A 17,177-nucleotide genomic window follows, 5' to 3' on the forward strand; every position below is an offset into this window, starting at 1 on the left:
TGTAAAGGATTTTGTTAGAAGAAATAAAGACTGAAGACCATGTGACAGGTGAACTATGTTTCCAGATAAGGAGATGGCTGGGCAAATGACTCCTTGTTTAATCACCTGTTCTATTTTTTATGATTTAATATATGAATCTCTTTTACATGATTGCATTTTAGATTTGATTGATTTTGGTTTTTAATTGTTAAATATGGATATGATTAGACTTAGTTTTATGGGAATATAATTGGATGTAAATTAGACTTTGGTAAAATTTAAATTGAAAATATATTAGGCAAATTTCTTAACTTTTTTTTTTTGGCCTCAGTTTCTTCATTTGTAAAATTAAAGCATTGGGCTAGATGTCCTTGAAGGTCCTTATGAGGTCTCATAGTTGAAGAGTACAGTTTTATGTAGAGGAAATAACTATGTAGTTAATCAAATCCTTCATTTTTCAAATGATTATTTTGGCTTTTGAAAGCTTATGAGAAATTCCTTCATTTATGACTATTTGTATCCATTATCTAGACATTGTCTTCATATGGATGGGGGGCTGGTAATCGCATCAGTCCTAACATGGAAAATGATGTCTTTCTTTTCAGTAGCCAAATTTTAAACATGAAGGATGGCAGGCTCCAAGCAACCAGTCCTGTCTGTCTGACTTAGCTATATTGAATTATTGTAAAACCATATTAACTTTTAGAATTGCTTTAAATCTTGAGAAAATGCCATAGGGCCTACCAGGTTACAGGCCTAAGAGGCAGAGGTGCTTGCCAGCAGCCTGGTGCAGTGCCATAGAATTCTTTCCTGCCCTCATTCTTCAGTCTAAGCTGCTGCCTTCCATTTCATTTAGAAAATTGGCCAGAGTATGGAGCATGCTACCTCCAGAACCTGAAGAGGCATACTAGGTGTCGTTCTTTTTTCTTAGTGATGGGAATTCCAAGGTTTAATAATTTGTGTTTAACTTTTGAGGGCATGTTCCGGCATACCCCAGGCCACTGGACTCCTTAAGACTTCGCTGCTGGGTGAGGTGCTTGAATCTTTGTAAGTTTTCTCCTCTCTCTGGAGCACACGTGTCTCAGCAAGGCCTCCCACATACTTGCCAGTTCTTGTTTATCTGGTCTGATTAACATGATGTCATCAATAGAGTGGGCCAATGTGATGTTCTGGGAAATGTCCACATGTCCCAGGTGATTCAGTTGGGCTACATTATGACAGAGAGTGCAGTTAACATGGCCTTAGGGCAAGTCCAGATGTGTATGTTTGTCCATTTCTCATGAGTATAAACTGCTTCTGATCGTCTTTCCTGATAGGAGTGGAAAAGGTCACATTTGCCAGATTAATGGCTGCATAGCTTGTACCTGGGTTATATCAATCTGTTGTAGCAAAGATACCACATCTGGAACAGTAGCTGAAATTGGTTAAGTTTGTGGTCGTCAAATGCCATGAACAAGATCCACCTGGCTTTGTAGAATTCATTAGGGCTGTGACTAATTTAAATGAGATGTAGTGCTGACCACTACCTCTGCATTCTTTAGACAATAAAGGTAGCACTAACCTTTGCCACTACCACCAAGATAAAATATTATTTTTAGTTGTAAAAGGGAAGTTTCACAGGTTTTCATTGTGCTTCCTCTACTATGATAGCTTTTACACTATATGCCAAAGAACAAATGTGGAGATTCTTCAGACTACCCAGTATGTCTAGTCCAATTATACATCTAAAGACTAAGGTAATGACCACCATGGACCTAGTGGACCTGCTGTAAGTAGACTTGAGTCAGGGTTCTACTTAATACCTGGCTCATATACATCTTCGGTTATCAATGTGAATTTGGACCCTGTGTCCAAAGATCCTCAAAACATATGGGTGCTCCTTGTTTCCAAGTTTATAGTTATCTGAGTAAATGGCTATAGGTCATTTTAAGCAAGGACTACCATTTACACTTGCTCTGCAGTTGCCAAGTTCTTTCCCTTAGGGATCCAGCATCTTTCTTTGTCATTAGATTTTAGGTCTGAGAATTAGCTCAGGTCTATAAACTGGGGAGCTGCCCTAAGCATCTTGATTATCCATTCTTTTTGTTGTTGTATAAATTAAGACATAAAATACTTGTTAGCTGCCCATGGCTTTCCCTTAGGAATGCCATGTTCTTTGAACCATTTCCATAGCTCCTTGTGTGTAATTATCCACTCATAGTGGTCATAACCCTCAACATGCTTCTGAGGGTTTCAGCATTATCACCATTTAGACTCTATTATTATCTCTATCATCCCTACTGGACTCCATCATCTATATTGCTTTCAGGGAGCAATGTTCTATAATAGCATCCCCTATCATTAGCACTGGCCTACAGAGAGCAGACACCCCTGAGCTTTTCTGTAGTTCTGGTGCTCCTCTAACCAGCACATTTCCTATTGTTCTCTTTGCCATCCCATGAAATATAGTCCACTGGTGGGTTCTCCAGCCTTATGTAGTCTATCCATTCTAGAATGCTCATTTTCCTGACCCTGTTAATTCTTTCTTTCACATCTGTCATGGTAGTCCTGGCATTTCTACTTTACTCTATGTGGATCATAGCCTTTTTTATTTTTTAGTGTAGTATTGTCATGGATTTTGACATTTTATTTTATATAATAATAATAATACTTATTATTTTTAAATTTATCTTTTTTAGACTTTCAAGAGCTACCTAGGAGTATGTTACAGGGTCCTTGTCAGGGTGTTAAATCCGGTATCATGGGAGAATGCTTCCATATGTACAACAAACTCTCTCTTGTGCAAATTTACGCCTTACACCATCTTGATCCAGTACCATAAGGATCTAATCATCTCCCCTGGCTCCCACTGATAGATGTTTTTTAGGCCTTGCAACTCCTTCAGCATATTTTTCATTTTCTCCCTCAACAGGCTCAGAATGTTCTTGGCTGGGTTATGTTGTGCTATGACCCTAACAATTGGTTTGTTAGCCAGAGAAGGAAGTAAAGGTGGATCTTGAGGAGACACATGTTGTCTTTCAAGGCAGAAGCTCTGCATTATCTGCAAGGAAGAGTGGAACACAAGCCTCCAATATAAATGATAGGCCACTTGTGTAGGTTCAGAGGGTTCATTAAAAACTAAGGATTCCAAATTTTTCAGTGCATTAACCCAAATGTTCCTGGGCCATGTTTTATGGTCCTACTTCTTCCTCACTAGGGCCCTGGCCTTGGAATAGAAGACTTACTAGGGCTGAAAACTCAGCATTCTCTGGAAATATGCTACCTTATAATTAAGTACTGGGTCTGATGCTTAACTTTTCTTGCTCTTTGTCTGCAAAAGATTAGAGCTCATTTATATGCTGCTGAGGAGGCCCTCTGGCTTTCACAAGTTGCTTTAACTAATGGGAATTATCCTTAGCTTTTCATTATAAATCTTCATTACTAAATTCTCCTGACTTCTCAAATATGTGAGATATTGGCCACACCAACATATTTCCTTATACTAGTTTGCCTTTGGTAAATGTTATAACAATATAGCATTCTAGGGGCTGTCAATAATCCATCTAACCCCAGTGACAGGGTCCTCACTGCCAGTAGGCCAATGGGTGGTTAAGGTCCAAAATTTCATTTTAGATTTTCCTTCTTAGGATTATTCTTGGTACTAAGTCTCTTAAATCAGATCCCCTGGGGAAAAAAACCTCTAAGACAGACATGTATGCTCATGAAGTTTGCTTGTTAGTGTACTTGGACACGAGCTATGTAAAGGAGTAAAGGGAGCAGGATTGGGCAGAAGGAGAGACTGAACCGTGATGTGGCAAGAGAGGCTCAGACAATCACATGGGGAGCTCTGGAGCTGGGATGGCCTTTGAGAACTGTTCTAATTTGAGGCAGGGAGGCCAAACTTTTGTATCCCTACACTATCAAGCCACTAAATAGTTATTTTTAAAGATGGAGTGAAACTTTGGGCTGGTGAGTTTCTTCTTTTAAAGGCAATTTCCAGAAGGAAACTTGATTACAAGCAGTCAATAGCCTTCATACGGGCAGGTAGGTGAATAAATACCATGGTCCTGGAGGGGCATCTTGGCAGGACATCAGAGCATCTACTGCAAATGTCATAGGCAGTGGTGCTTTAGCATTATTTATACATTTCTCTGAATTGTGTCATTTTTGTTTTAGTACTATTTGTAAAAATGAATGGTCTCGCCCAGCCGGGCATGGCTCAGTGGTTGAGCGTCGACCTAGGATCCAGGCAATCGGGGTTCGATTCTCTGTCAGGACACATGCCCGGGTTGCGGGCTGCAGCCGATCAATGACTCTCTCATCATTGATGTTTCTACCTCTCTCTCTCCCTCTCCTTCCCTCTCTCTGAAATCAATAAAGATATATAAAAAATGAATGGTCTCTTTTTAAAAAATGGAACTCAAAACTTCATAAAAAACCCAAAGCATGTAAACATTCTAACTTTGAACAGTTCTAATTATTTTTTTCCTTCTAACTTGTTTTTAGATTAAAATTTTGTCAGTATTTGAGGTAATTAGAGAAACTGATATGGCTTTGAAGTACTTTTATATAAATAAGTCAGCAGAAATCAGTGTCAGAAAACACTGGTTGCTAAAGAATGTCATACTTCTTGTTTAAAATTGCTGTGGCGTGCTCCCCAGACTCCTCTCCAGGGAGAATCCTCCCACCACCCAATGAGGACCAAGATATGCTTTGTCCCAGCTGCTAAGAGTGTTGGTTGCTATAGCTCACAGGTGAATTCCCTCTACAGCAATTGCCCTTGGCCAAAAGAAGCCACATTGCCCACAGTTACATCCTGTCCCTAATTCTATGGCATTTCTCATCATATGATTGGGCCATGCAGGGTACAAAGGCTTGGTCCCATTGCCTCAATCCCAGACAACTTTGAAGGACCATTGTAGCTAGAGTTTACTATAGAAAAAACTAAGACCTCTGTTGCAATGCTTTGTAGTTTAATCCTTCATTCTGTCCAATTCTGCTTTCCCTTTACATATATTAAGCCTAAGATCATTCCCCAATAAATTTCCAACAGGCAAATATCTATTTCAAATCTTTCTCTAGAAAACCCATCCTAAGAAAACATCCTTTTTGTAACTTGATAATGAAAGGGAAATCATTTCTCCAAATAACAATGATAAAAGAAAGTAGATACATAGTGCATTGCGTTCTAAAATTTAATTTTCATAGACAGGAGTTACATTTCCTAGTAAGCATACCAACACGAGAATATAATAAAAGTGATTATTCTGACTAAATTTTTAGTGTCTCTTATGCAATTGCAATTAGTAGTTTGCTAATGATAATCAAAAATTTTCAATTACTCTTCTTTTTCTCTTCATATATAGTTCCAGATAACAACTCAGGGGATGACCTTTCACTAAAGGGAGTTTTGTCAGAGAAAGCAGGGAAAAGGCATTGCAAAGATTTTGAGGGAACTATATCATTGCCAACCCTAAGAAACAAGACAGACAGGAAAAAAATAATGTTCTCAGAAACAAAATTGGAGTCACCTTGGCAAATAAATTTAATGTCTCTGAGCATCACTTGGAGTTTTTGTAAAACAGACAATTCTGACACTTTGAGTACTAACTTTGGTTTAACATTCATTCAGTCTAGACTCCACGTAAAAGCACTTTGAAGTCACATTGCAGCCCTTTGTAGCAGGCAACGTGGCTGAGTAGATGTTCAGAGAACACTTCTTTAGGGAAGGACATTTAAAATTCTGGGTAAAATGCAAACACCGTATTTTTAAATGCCTGGCTAATTCATGAGCAGAAGGAAAATCTTTGGATCCCCAAATGAGAAAGCATGAATCTAGAGATGGAAACAAGTATAGTATTGAGCCTTTGCTTGGAGGGGAAAGGAGAGTATTTGTACTGCCCCAGCTGGCCTACTTGGATTTGTTCAGATAGCACATATATGGAAAAACTTGAGGCCTGCAGAGGTGGCAGGATCACATCAGAACCCTGCACAAAGTCTGCTATGCTGTCAGAAGCCACTAGAACAACCTCTTCTACCTGTAGATTGCTTAGGCTTGACTCGGACGACAATGTCATGTGCTTGCCACACACAGGGCACATGTGTTAGGATCTCTGAATGGCCACTGAGTGAGCGTCAGGTGCCTCCTGCTCTTCCTCCTAGGATCTCTCCTCGGCATATGCAAAAAGCAATGCCAGATAGCAAAACGATGTCAGTGAGAAAGACAAGTCTCCAATACTTTTAGAAAATAGAAACAGTGGCTGCGGCTATATGACTGGTAGAATTGTACAGCATACAAACGACATCAGTGTATACTGTTCTGGCACTTTGTTGAGCTAGTTCTAAGAGTGTTAGGGTCATTATATCTTTCTACCCTTTAGTATTATAGTATAAAGGTCAGCTGAATTAAATCCAACGGACCAAATTGCTAGTTACATTCTATTCTTCCTCAAAATAAAGAAAATTGTATTTCTTCTATAAAACACTAACAGATTTAAAGAATACCTGTAGCTAAAGAGATTACTGACCCAACCTCAGAGCTCTGCCCACGGAGGGTCAGAACTGTTCAGTTCAGAGTCTTAGAGGTTTGTATAAAGGTTATAGTTTCACTGATAATTTTGCCTATGTCATAATCCAAGAGGGTTAAAAAGAGGCTTTTTATTTTTAAGAAATACAAGGATATTCTTTATGTCTTCACTGGAAAAATTGTTTGCCAGCAATATTCATTAACACTTACTTAAGAAACTCTGAGTTTGTTTCAAAAGAATTTCATAGCCCAAGATTGGGAGGGTTTCTCCCCTCCTTTTCTGTGTGAGGAAAAAAAAAATCATTCTCAATGACACTTCAAATGTAAGTTACCCAGTTTAAAAATGAACAAGGAGAGAGGAAAACATGCTGAAGCACACCATGACTGTCTTGAATCACATTTCTAAGGGCGGGACACCAGTGACATGATTGCTTACCTTTTGTGTTATTAGACTACGATGGGAAATAACCACTGAATTCTGACTGCAATAAACCATCAAAAGATGAAGTGTTTCCCATATCAAACTGTCAACTCAAGCATCTTATTTATCTCTTGGTTCTCTCCTTGAGGCCAAGTGTGGGTGACTGCAAGTGTGACATCGAAAAAGACTTGGGCTATTCTCACCTTTCAAGACTGAGCAGTTTTGCTTTTTCTGCTAATTATGAGGCACTTTCAAATAACGTTGCTTCTTTCCCCCCCAATTTTATTGAGATATAATTGACACATAACATTGTTTAAATTTAAAATGTACAAAGTAATGATTTGATTGATCTATGTATATATTGCAAAATGGTTACCATAATAAGGTTAGTTAACATGTCCTCCACAGCTCACATAGTTACAAGCTTTATTTTTGGGGAGTGAGAACTTTTAAAATCTTCTCTTTTAGCAACTTTCAAACATAAGATACAGCATTGTTAACCATAGTTGCCATGCCATACATTAGATCCTCAGAACTTACTCATCTTATAACTAGTAGTTTGTCTTCTTAAACCATCTTCACCCATTCTTACTTCCACCCCAATCCACCCCTGCCCTAGGCAACCACCAATCTGCTCCCTGTTTCTAGGAGTTTGTGTTTTTTTTTAGATTCAACATAAAACTGAAACCATATAGTATTTGTTTTTGACTTATTTCACTAGACATAATGCCCTTAACTTTCTGTTTTTGTAATTTATTTTTTTCCCAATGAAACATGGATACTCTGGGAATAGTATTCTGAATATTAATATTTTTCTTTAATTCATCCCCTATTCAACTAGCCCATTATGTTGGACACTGAGGGGTAATTAAAAGGGAACACTAAAAAAGAAATACTTGACTTGGAGGCATTTACAATTAAGCCAAGGAGAATAGGGACCATCACAATAGTAAAATTTACTTCTTAATACAATCAAGGAAAAATAGTTATAAAAATGGCAAATTTCTCCTTGCCATAGGTCAGGCTATCAGGAAGGGTATATTTGGGCACCTGAAACATGCAGTAGAACTGAGTTTGGTTTTGCAAAGTTTACTTGAGTAGGTCATCTTTCTTTCCACTCAGGTGTCTCCCAATAAAAGGAGAGAATGGATTGCAGGCTTGCTGCTCTTTCCTCTGATCCTAATAACTTTTAAAATTAATCAGCATCTTAAACCTTCACCAAAAAGGAAACTTTAAATTCAAATGGTCTTATTAGCAAATTATGCCAAGAATAAGAAGACAAAGTAATGCCAGTCTTACACAAAATCTTCCAGAGAATAAAAAAAGAGTGACTACATTCTAATGTGTTTATGAGGCCAGCATAACCTTCACACCAAAACCTGAGCAGATCAGTGCAAGGCAAATATCAGGCCAATCTCATTCATGAACATAGATACCAGAATCCAAAAACAATGTTAGCAAACTGAATCTGACAATAGGATATCGTGACCAAATCAATTTTAACCCAGAAATGAAAGATTGGTTCACCATTTGCAAATCAATTAATGTAATTTACCACATTGACAGAATAAGAGAGAAAAATAGATATAAAAATAATAAATAAAATTCAACATTCATTCATGATAAAAACCTTTAGCAAACTAGGAGTAGAGGGAAAGTTCCTAATCTGAGTATGGATGTCAAAAACAACCCTACAGCAAGCATCTCACTTAAAAGAAAACTGTTAAAATTTCCTTTTAGCTAAGGATGAGGCAGAAAAACTTTACTTCAATTCAGCATTGTTCTGTAGGAAAGAAAAATTAAAAGCTACAAAGAAACAAAAATGTTGTTCTTCTTAGATAATATGTTTGCATACATTGAAAACCCCAAGCAATCTACAGATAAGTTATGTGATTAATAAGTAAGTTCAGCAAGTTTTCTGGACACAAGGTAATATACAAAGTTTTATATATTTCTACATAACAGAATAAAGTTAGAAAATGTAAGTAAGTAATAAAAGTGACTATTGTCAGTGGCATTAAAATAATAAAATCCTGGATTTAAATCTAATGAATGATATTTAAGGTGTCTACTCACAAATCTGTAAAACATTATTGCTAGAACTCTTTAACATAAGTCAATGCGTGTATGTACATATCATGTTCTTTGATTAGAACATGCAATATTTTACAGATGCCAACAGATTATTTAAAGATTTATAGGTTTAAATCACAACCCAAATCTTAGTAGATTTTGTTGTTGTTCTGAAAGTTAATAAGGGGATTCTAAAATTTATGTGGAAATACAAAGGGCCAAGAATATCCAAACACTCTTAAAGCAGCAGAAAAATATGGACAACTATGCTACTGAGTAATAGCCACAATAATTGGTGATAGACCAGTGGAAAATCCAGAACTGGACACACACAAACATGAACACTTTATTTATGATAAAGGTTATAGTAGGAAAGAGAAGTAAAAAGTTTGTCTTTTCAATGGGTGATGTTGGGTCAACTGCGTATTTATATGAAAAAAAATGAAAGTTGACTCCTATCTTACAGCATCATTAAGTGATTGGATAATAGAGCTAATTATAAATAGTAAACTAATAAAACTTCTAAAAGATAACATAAAAGATCTTCATGACCTTTTCATGAGGAAAGATTTCTCAATAAGAGACAAAAACCATTTAACCATAAATAAAAATATTAATAGATTGAATTACATTAAAATTAAGAAATTCTAATTAGCAGAAGACATTACGAAGAAAGTGAGAAGTAGGAGATATTTGCAATACCTGCGGTTGACAAAGGTCCTATTCCAAAAATATAGAAAGAATTTCGACAAATCAGTACGAAAAAGGCATAGACAATCCAATAGAACAATGGACCCTTGAAGAGGCGCTTCACAAAAGGGACCTCCAAATGGTCGATAAACATTAAAATGTCCTCAAATTTCTAAGTCATCAGGGAAATGTGAATTAAGTCCACTCAGATACTCCTACATATCAGCAAAATTTACAAAGACTGATGCAGAGAAATAGGAACACTTTGTGCTCTGCTGGTAAAAGTTTAAGTTGATAAAACTCATTTAGGGAAATTGCTTAACATTATCTACTGAAGTTGTACATACCCATAACTTGACCTATTATGACCTAATAATTCTACTTCTAGGAATAAGGTCAATAAATATTGACATAGTAATACATGTATAAGAAAGTTCACATAGCATTATGCATAATAGCCACAGGCTGGGAATGAATAATCAATGCTTCACAACAGCAAGATGCATAAATAAACTGCATATTTATACACTTAAGAACGATACTGCAATATATACAAGTACATGTCAGATACATGTAACAACGTGAATCAATTTCAAAGGAAGAAAGATACAAAAGAACATATATTGTTGATTCCGTTTATACAAAGATTGAAGTCAGGATAGTGGTTTTCCTTGGGGTAGACATAAGTATCCTTTAATTCCTTGATGTTTACATGAGTGTGTTCACTTTGTTATAAATACACAGATCTACCTATATATGTTGTCCAGAATCTGAACCAATTCTCTTCCTTGTCACTGCTAACCCCTGGTCCAAGTCACCATCATGACCATCGTTTCTCATCCGACTTGCTGCAATAGTTTTTTTAGTTTTTCTCTCTGCTTTTGGTATTCATCCCCTTTAATGTGGTCTCAACCCAGTAACCAGAATGTTCGCTTTAGAAAGTTGTATCACTTTGCTGCACAAAATCCTGCAAGGCTCCATGTTTCACACAGTGTGAAAGGCAAAGACCTTGTACAAGAACCCACATGGCCTGATGCCCGGTTACCTATGTGAAGTCATCTCTGACCTTCCACCCCCAACCCTCCACCCCCACCATGTTGTTCCTCTAGTCTGGCACATTCTTTTTTGAGATAAATGTGAGCTAACTCATGCCTCTCAAGTCTCTTTCATATGTTGCTTTGTCATGATGTCTACCCTCACCACCCTATTATTTTGGTAACTTGCCCCAGCCCCATCATTTTTTTTATCATTATTTTTTATATAACACTATATATCTCTAACATACTACATTATGCCTTTATTTTTTTGTGTTTATTCACTCATTTATTTATTCAACATTTGACACTCTACTTTGTACAAGTATCTGGAAAAGCAAAGATTTCTGAAGACTAGAGTTCTGTTTTTGAAGAGAGGAGTTCGATGCACATTACAGCTGCAATTTACTGGCTGTATTGCATGCCATATGCCTTTATTTTTCATTCTTAGTATTCTCTCCTTGCTAGAAATAGAGCAGCACATTTATTATCTGTCACTTCCTTCAGGGATCCTTGTTTCATTCACTGATATATCTTAAGAACTTAGAATATTGAAGGTGCTCACTAGATATTTGTGGAATAACTGAATGAATGAATGCATGGATAAATTTATTGAATGTCTAATATGTGACAAGAATTCTGCGATTGTAATGTTGAGCAAAATCAGAAATAGTTGCTCTTATAGAGCACTTGCCAATTTGAGAGACAGCTGTCATATGATAAACAAATGTTTAGTTACAAAGTGTGATAAGAGCTAAGGGTGGTTTGAGAATTCATAATTGAGGAATTAGTTTGGTCTGATGGTGGGTCAGAGAAGACTTTCCAGATAAAGCGATGTTTGGACTGAGATCTGATAAATATGGGTAAACAACTCTGACTTCATAGGCCTGGGGCAGGGCCCAGGTATAGATATTCTTAAGGAAACTCCCCAGGTATTTCTGATGCACCACTCTACACCAGGGCTTTCCCAGTTTTAATGTGTGTACAAATCACCAGGGAATCACGTTAAAGTTCAGGATCTGACTCAGAACATCATGTGTGGGCCCCAAGATTCTGTAGTTCTGTCAAGCTCCCAGGTGATCTGAGGCTGCTGTTCTTCAGATACACATCGAGAAGCAAGGTGGTGGAGAACTGGCCCCAAACTGTGTCTCATGATGACACATTTGAAATTATCATTTGATTCAGAATTCTCTCTCTGCTTCAGCTATGTGGACTACACGTCCTGAATATTTCAGCTCAGCAAGGTGGGTGCTGTTCTGCTACCTCAGAAATTTGTACTATGTAGACTTTGTTTACATGTTTTGTGTGTGCATTTGTGCATGTGTGTGTCTGTTTGCCCCCTCCCCTGTGGGTTGGGCACTCCCGAGGGCAGGGATTGTGTCCAGGTCATGATAAATTCGCCACTAATTTCTATTGAGCAGTATTGACTCTCTCCAGGCTTGTCCTTTTCTTTCCATATTATGTGAATAAGGGATCATTTAAATTATCCTTTGAAGTGGACTAGTAATTTTCATTTTGCCATGAATATAAATCACAATATTTATATTTAGAATATGCCTGGTCAAACACATATGAGAAAAATTAAAGGCAATAATAAATGTAAAACACATTATAAACTATGAAATTTTATAGCTCTTAAGATATTATTATTATTATTACTTAAACAGTAGTAATAAAAGTATTCATATTTTCAGCTGAATGTCAGTATTTTAAGAACTACAGGAAGAAGTTGAATTTTTAAAAATAGGACAGTGTGGCAAGTTTATCTGATGAGAATAGAGTTGTACCATGAAAAGCATGGTTAATTTTTTTTTTTTTTGAGTCCCAATCTCCCAGGTTTGTTGCAAGCTTTTTAAGAGCATGGATCTTAATTTCTATTTTTTGAGTGAGATTTATTTAGCACCTATTATTGGGGTTTGAGTGCACAGGAATGTTAAAGACCTATGGTAATGATTAGGAAAAGGGTTAAGGTTACATCAGAATCTTGATGTTTACTTTAAGTGGGAGGGATAACACTCCCCTGAGATATCTGACCTATATTGGACAAGGCCTCATACACTGGTTTTCCATTTAAATAAAAAATTCAATGAATTGATAGTTTGAATTCAAAACAATAACAAAGGTAGCACTTATTGGATTCTACTCTAGGCCCTTTACATGTATTAACTCATTTAAAAGGAATTATTATTATTGACTCAATTTTACAGACTAGACCCTGAGGGTCAGAGAGCCTAAAACTGAACACTACCTATTCTTAGGAGTGGAGCATATCTGAGATAGACAGCACATTAAATCAGAAAATATTTCAGAGAGGCAATGGAATAGAGTGAACGCAAAAGCAAAACAAAACAAAACAACATATTTCAGAAATCAGACAGGTCAACATGAGAACCCTGGCTCTGCCACTAATTCCCTGTCAATCCTTGAGCAAATCACTTAACCTCTGAAGATTGTTGTTTTCTCATCTTCATATCATCACACATCCTACTTATTTTATCCCTTCTACGCGCCTTGGCTAGGAAGTGGGCATCCAGACCAGTGGACTAAGATATAGATCTGTCATCACAACAGGCACCTTCTAGCACCAACATAACCAGATTATGTGATAATCTTTCCTCTGCCCTGTATCCTCCCTTTCTTTCTAAGTAACTATCATTTATTAGGCACCTGCTTCATTCCAAATGCTTTACATATGTAAACTAGGCATCTCTTTTCTTTCATTTCTTTTATCTTTTATTTTTCTAGTTATTTTTTTTCCCCAACAGTCCCGTGACAGAGGTATTGGTAACTCTAAATTAGAGAGGAGGCAGGCAGGCCTGGCCCAGGTTGCCATTGCAAGTTGTGCAGGAGTGGTTGGGCCACATACAGCACTTTAAGTGATAAAAAGCTAGAACAAAGTCACTGTAAGCATGGGGGGGGGGGGTGCATGTTCATTTATGTGGTTTAGTTATATTACTTGGAAGTCAGTAAGCAGAAGGATTTTGGCGAAAGGTGCTATTAAAATTGAAATGACCAGTTGGAAGGCAATTACAACCACCACAACAATGCTTGCTTTTTATAAGTGTCAGGCACTGTGCTTTCCATGCATAATCTTATAGCAACTATACGAAAAACAGTATTTTAACCCCATTTTACCTATGATAAAATTGAGACCCATGGACTTTCAATAACTAACCTTGCACAATTTTGAATTGACATCCAATTTTTTTCTTAACAAGTTTAAATATACTCAAATATGTAGTTTCTCACAAACTGTAAAATACATGTGCTATACCCGTTATAATGCATTTACACAATATATTAATATGGGTGAAGTTCACAAACATAATTCTGAGTAAAAGATGACAAAACAGCACATACTATATGATTTCATTTATATAAAGTTATAAAAAAAGCACATCTTAAGTATGATGTTGAAAGCAAAGATAGTGGTTAACTGAGGGGAAAGAAACTGGTGGCATAGCAGGTTTTTATGAGGTAGTGGTAATTCTTATTCTTAATCTGTGTGCCGTTTTTTACGTTCCTTTTATGAAACTTTATTGAGTTACACCTAAGATTTTTATACTTTTCTGAATATATGCTGAATAGATGTTATAATTAGATTAAGAGTAAATAAAAAATTAATAAAAAAGCTTCTCTTTAGTTTCATTTTTATATCATTATTTTATTCCTTGAAACTATATTTCTATTCCATTTTATTTATAAAATTTTATCCTACTTGAAATAAAAATTATGATTATTTTGTAACCATAATGCTCTAAGTCTTAAAATTTTTTCTTCAGGATCAAGTTATCCTTAATATTTTTATTAGTACACATGAGCAATATATACATACATATATTAAAGATTTTTATATAAAATTATTAAACTTAGAGTACATTTTTTCAGAAATGCAATTTTAAATTAGGTGAATAGCCTTTTCTTGGGGGTGAATAATTGGAATAAAAGATGATTCAATATCAATTCTATTTCCACTATGGATATGAGCATGTAATGGACTGGGAAGCCTAAATTGGAATAAAAGAAATTTGTTAATTTTTAGTAATAAATTCTCACAATTATTTGAATTCATTCTGAGTTGAGTATCAAAAACTAGTAATATATCACCAAATGTTATTTTTAATAATTTGTCATCATGATATGTTCTTCTTCAATTTTATTGAGAGCAATGACTTATGAAAGAATTTGTAAAATAGCCTTTATATTTATTTAGTTTCTGAATTTCTGGTGAGTATAACAAAAGCGTTTCATTAAGACTTACCAAATGAGTGTTAATTGTTCCTGTTTCTCTTTCATTTAGAGGCACTTTCAAAAAACAACTGATAGCCTGGCCAGTGTGGCTCAGCAGTTGAGCATCGACCTAGGATTCAGAAGCTCGAGGTTCAATTCCCTGTCAGGGCACATGCCCGGGTTGCGGGCTCGATCCCCAGTAGGGGGCGTGCAGGAGGCAGCCGATCAATGACTCATCATTGATGTTTCTATCTCTCTCTCTCCCTCTCCCTTCCTCTCTCTGAAATCAATAAAGATATATTTTAAAAACAAACAAAAAACCCCTGATATATTCAGAAACTGCTGGGGACATTGACTCATTGTTAATTTCAATATGCTTTTGCCAATACCTTAATTTTTTTGTAAATTGAGTTTATTGTATTGCATATTTCAATTATTTTTTCATCAAAACCTTTGGAACTACAGATTTAACTCATTCAAATTATGGAACGTATCTGTCATGTACGGCAAGGCCAGTTTTTATTAAACCAATTAGTAAATTAGGCTTACTTCCTCAGACAAATCTGACTTCATTTATCAATTCAAATAAATGTTAATACACACTACCTGACATCTCACTTCTTAATTCTAATTTTAGGATAGACAAATCAAAGAGCCTTATGAGGAGTTTGTTGCCTAAATGAAAAAGGTTTCCATTGGTCTCAATATTTCTTCCCCATACACTCTATGCTTTATTCTCTTTGGCACTGCTTTAACAGCAATGCATTTTTATTTTTTATTTTTTTTTGGCAAATAATTGAGTAATGGTAGAGATGAAGTCCTTAAACTCATTATCGCTCCCTCTGCTGCCCTGTGTAAAACATCCAAATCCATTACATCCCTGCAGAGGGATGTTAAAACCTCCTGATTCTATTCCACACTTGGCTTTTAACAGAAATATGTATAAGACAAAGAAAAACATGAGGCCTAGCAAAGATTTATGAAGTCTTGATTAAAGAAGGCTTTAGCACTCATATTTTTGAATTTTTTTCTTTGGGGCCCTGGAGGCTTTTAATATCTCATGGCATTGCAATACAGTAAGATTTGGAATAAGAGAGATTTTATTTATGTATCTACCTACATGTGTATGCATATATGTATCCATTTATGTGAGAAAACAACAAATGAGAAATTAAGAAAAATGAAGTGGGAAAGGAGAACTGTCATGATGTCCTCTATCTAAAACCATTCTCAGATGATCAGTTTTTTTAAAAAAAAATATATATATGGAAGGTGAGGATATGGAAAATGATTTCCTTAGAGCCACACTTAGTTGTGTATCCTTTGGAAGAAAATTGTTATGTACTTTCAAGGGTTCTTGTTCTCTTTTTGAAGATTCCTGATGTAGAATTGCAAAGGAGGAGCTCAACAGAGTGGCCAACAGAGTCTAGGGTGGAGCGAAGAAGGTGACTGAAGTAGCTCATGGAGCTGGTGATTATGAAGGTGAGTATCTTTAGATGGAGACAGAGGCCTGGTCTGGGTCAGCAGTGAGTGGGGTTGGAAGCATTGATCATATTGAGTAACTTGACATTTACCCTGTGACGGTAGGAGCAATACTTACTGTGTGTGGGGAAAGAAGCGAGGTGTTTATCTTTTGCCAGAGGAGTCTCATGTGGGTTAGGATATAATCATTTGATATACCGATTGATTTCAGGGAGATAGAATAAGAAATCTGAGGATCAGAAAGAGAACGGCAGGAGTATTTCTGTCACTGTACTAAGATTAAGGGGATGGGGAAGGGAATATATATTTTTGTCATATCCCTATTTGCATCCAGCAGTACACGTAAGTACACAGTAAATAGTTTGCTAATTTACTTAGTTAATCAATTATTACTCAATTAAAAAATGCTCAGATTGTTATTTGTTATTTAATTGTTATTGATAAATACTTATCAATTGATTAACTGTATAAATTATCTTTTAAAACCACTGACAACTTAGAAGATAGAAATAAAGATACTTTTCTCTATTCATCATGTATGAGGTGAACAGTAGGTCAAATTATAGTAGTTTATTAAAGAAATTGGAACTTGGGAATAATTTCATCCTGGGAAATTGTAAGGTATTCAAATAATTTCTATGTAGGCTAAGTTGCTTCAGTTTCCACAATTAACTCACTCAGTAGTGGACTTTTGATAGTAGACTTTGATAGTAGCTTTGATAATAGACTGCATGTTTTAAAGAGTATTTGAGAAACATTTTTT

The sequence above is a fragment of the Miniopterus schreibersii genome (assembly GCF_964146895.1).
Source record: "Miniopterus schreibersii genome assembly, chromosome: 3".
NCBI lineage: Eukaryota > Metazoa > Chordata > Mammalia > Chiroptera > Miniopteridae > Miniopterus > Miniopterus schreibersii.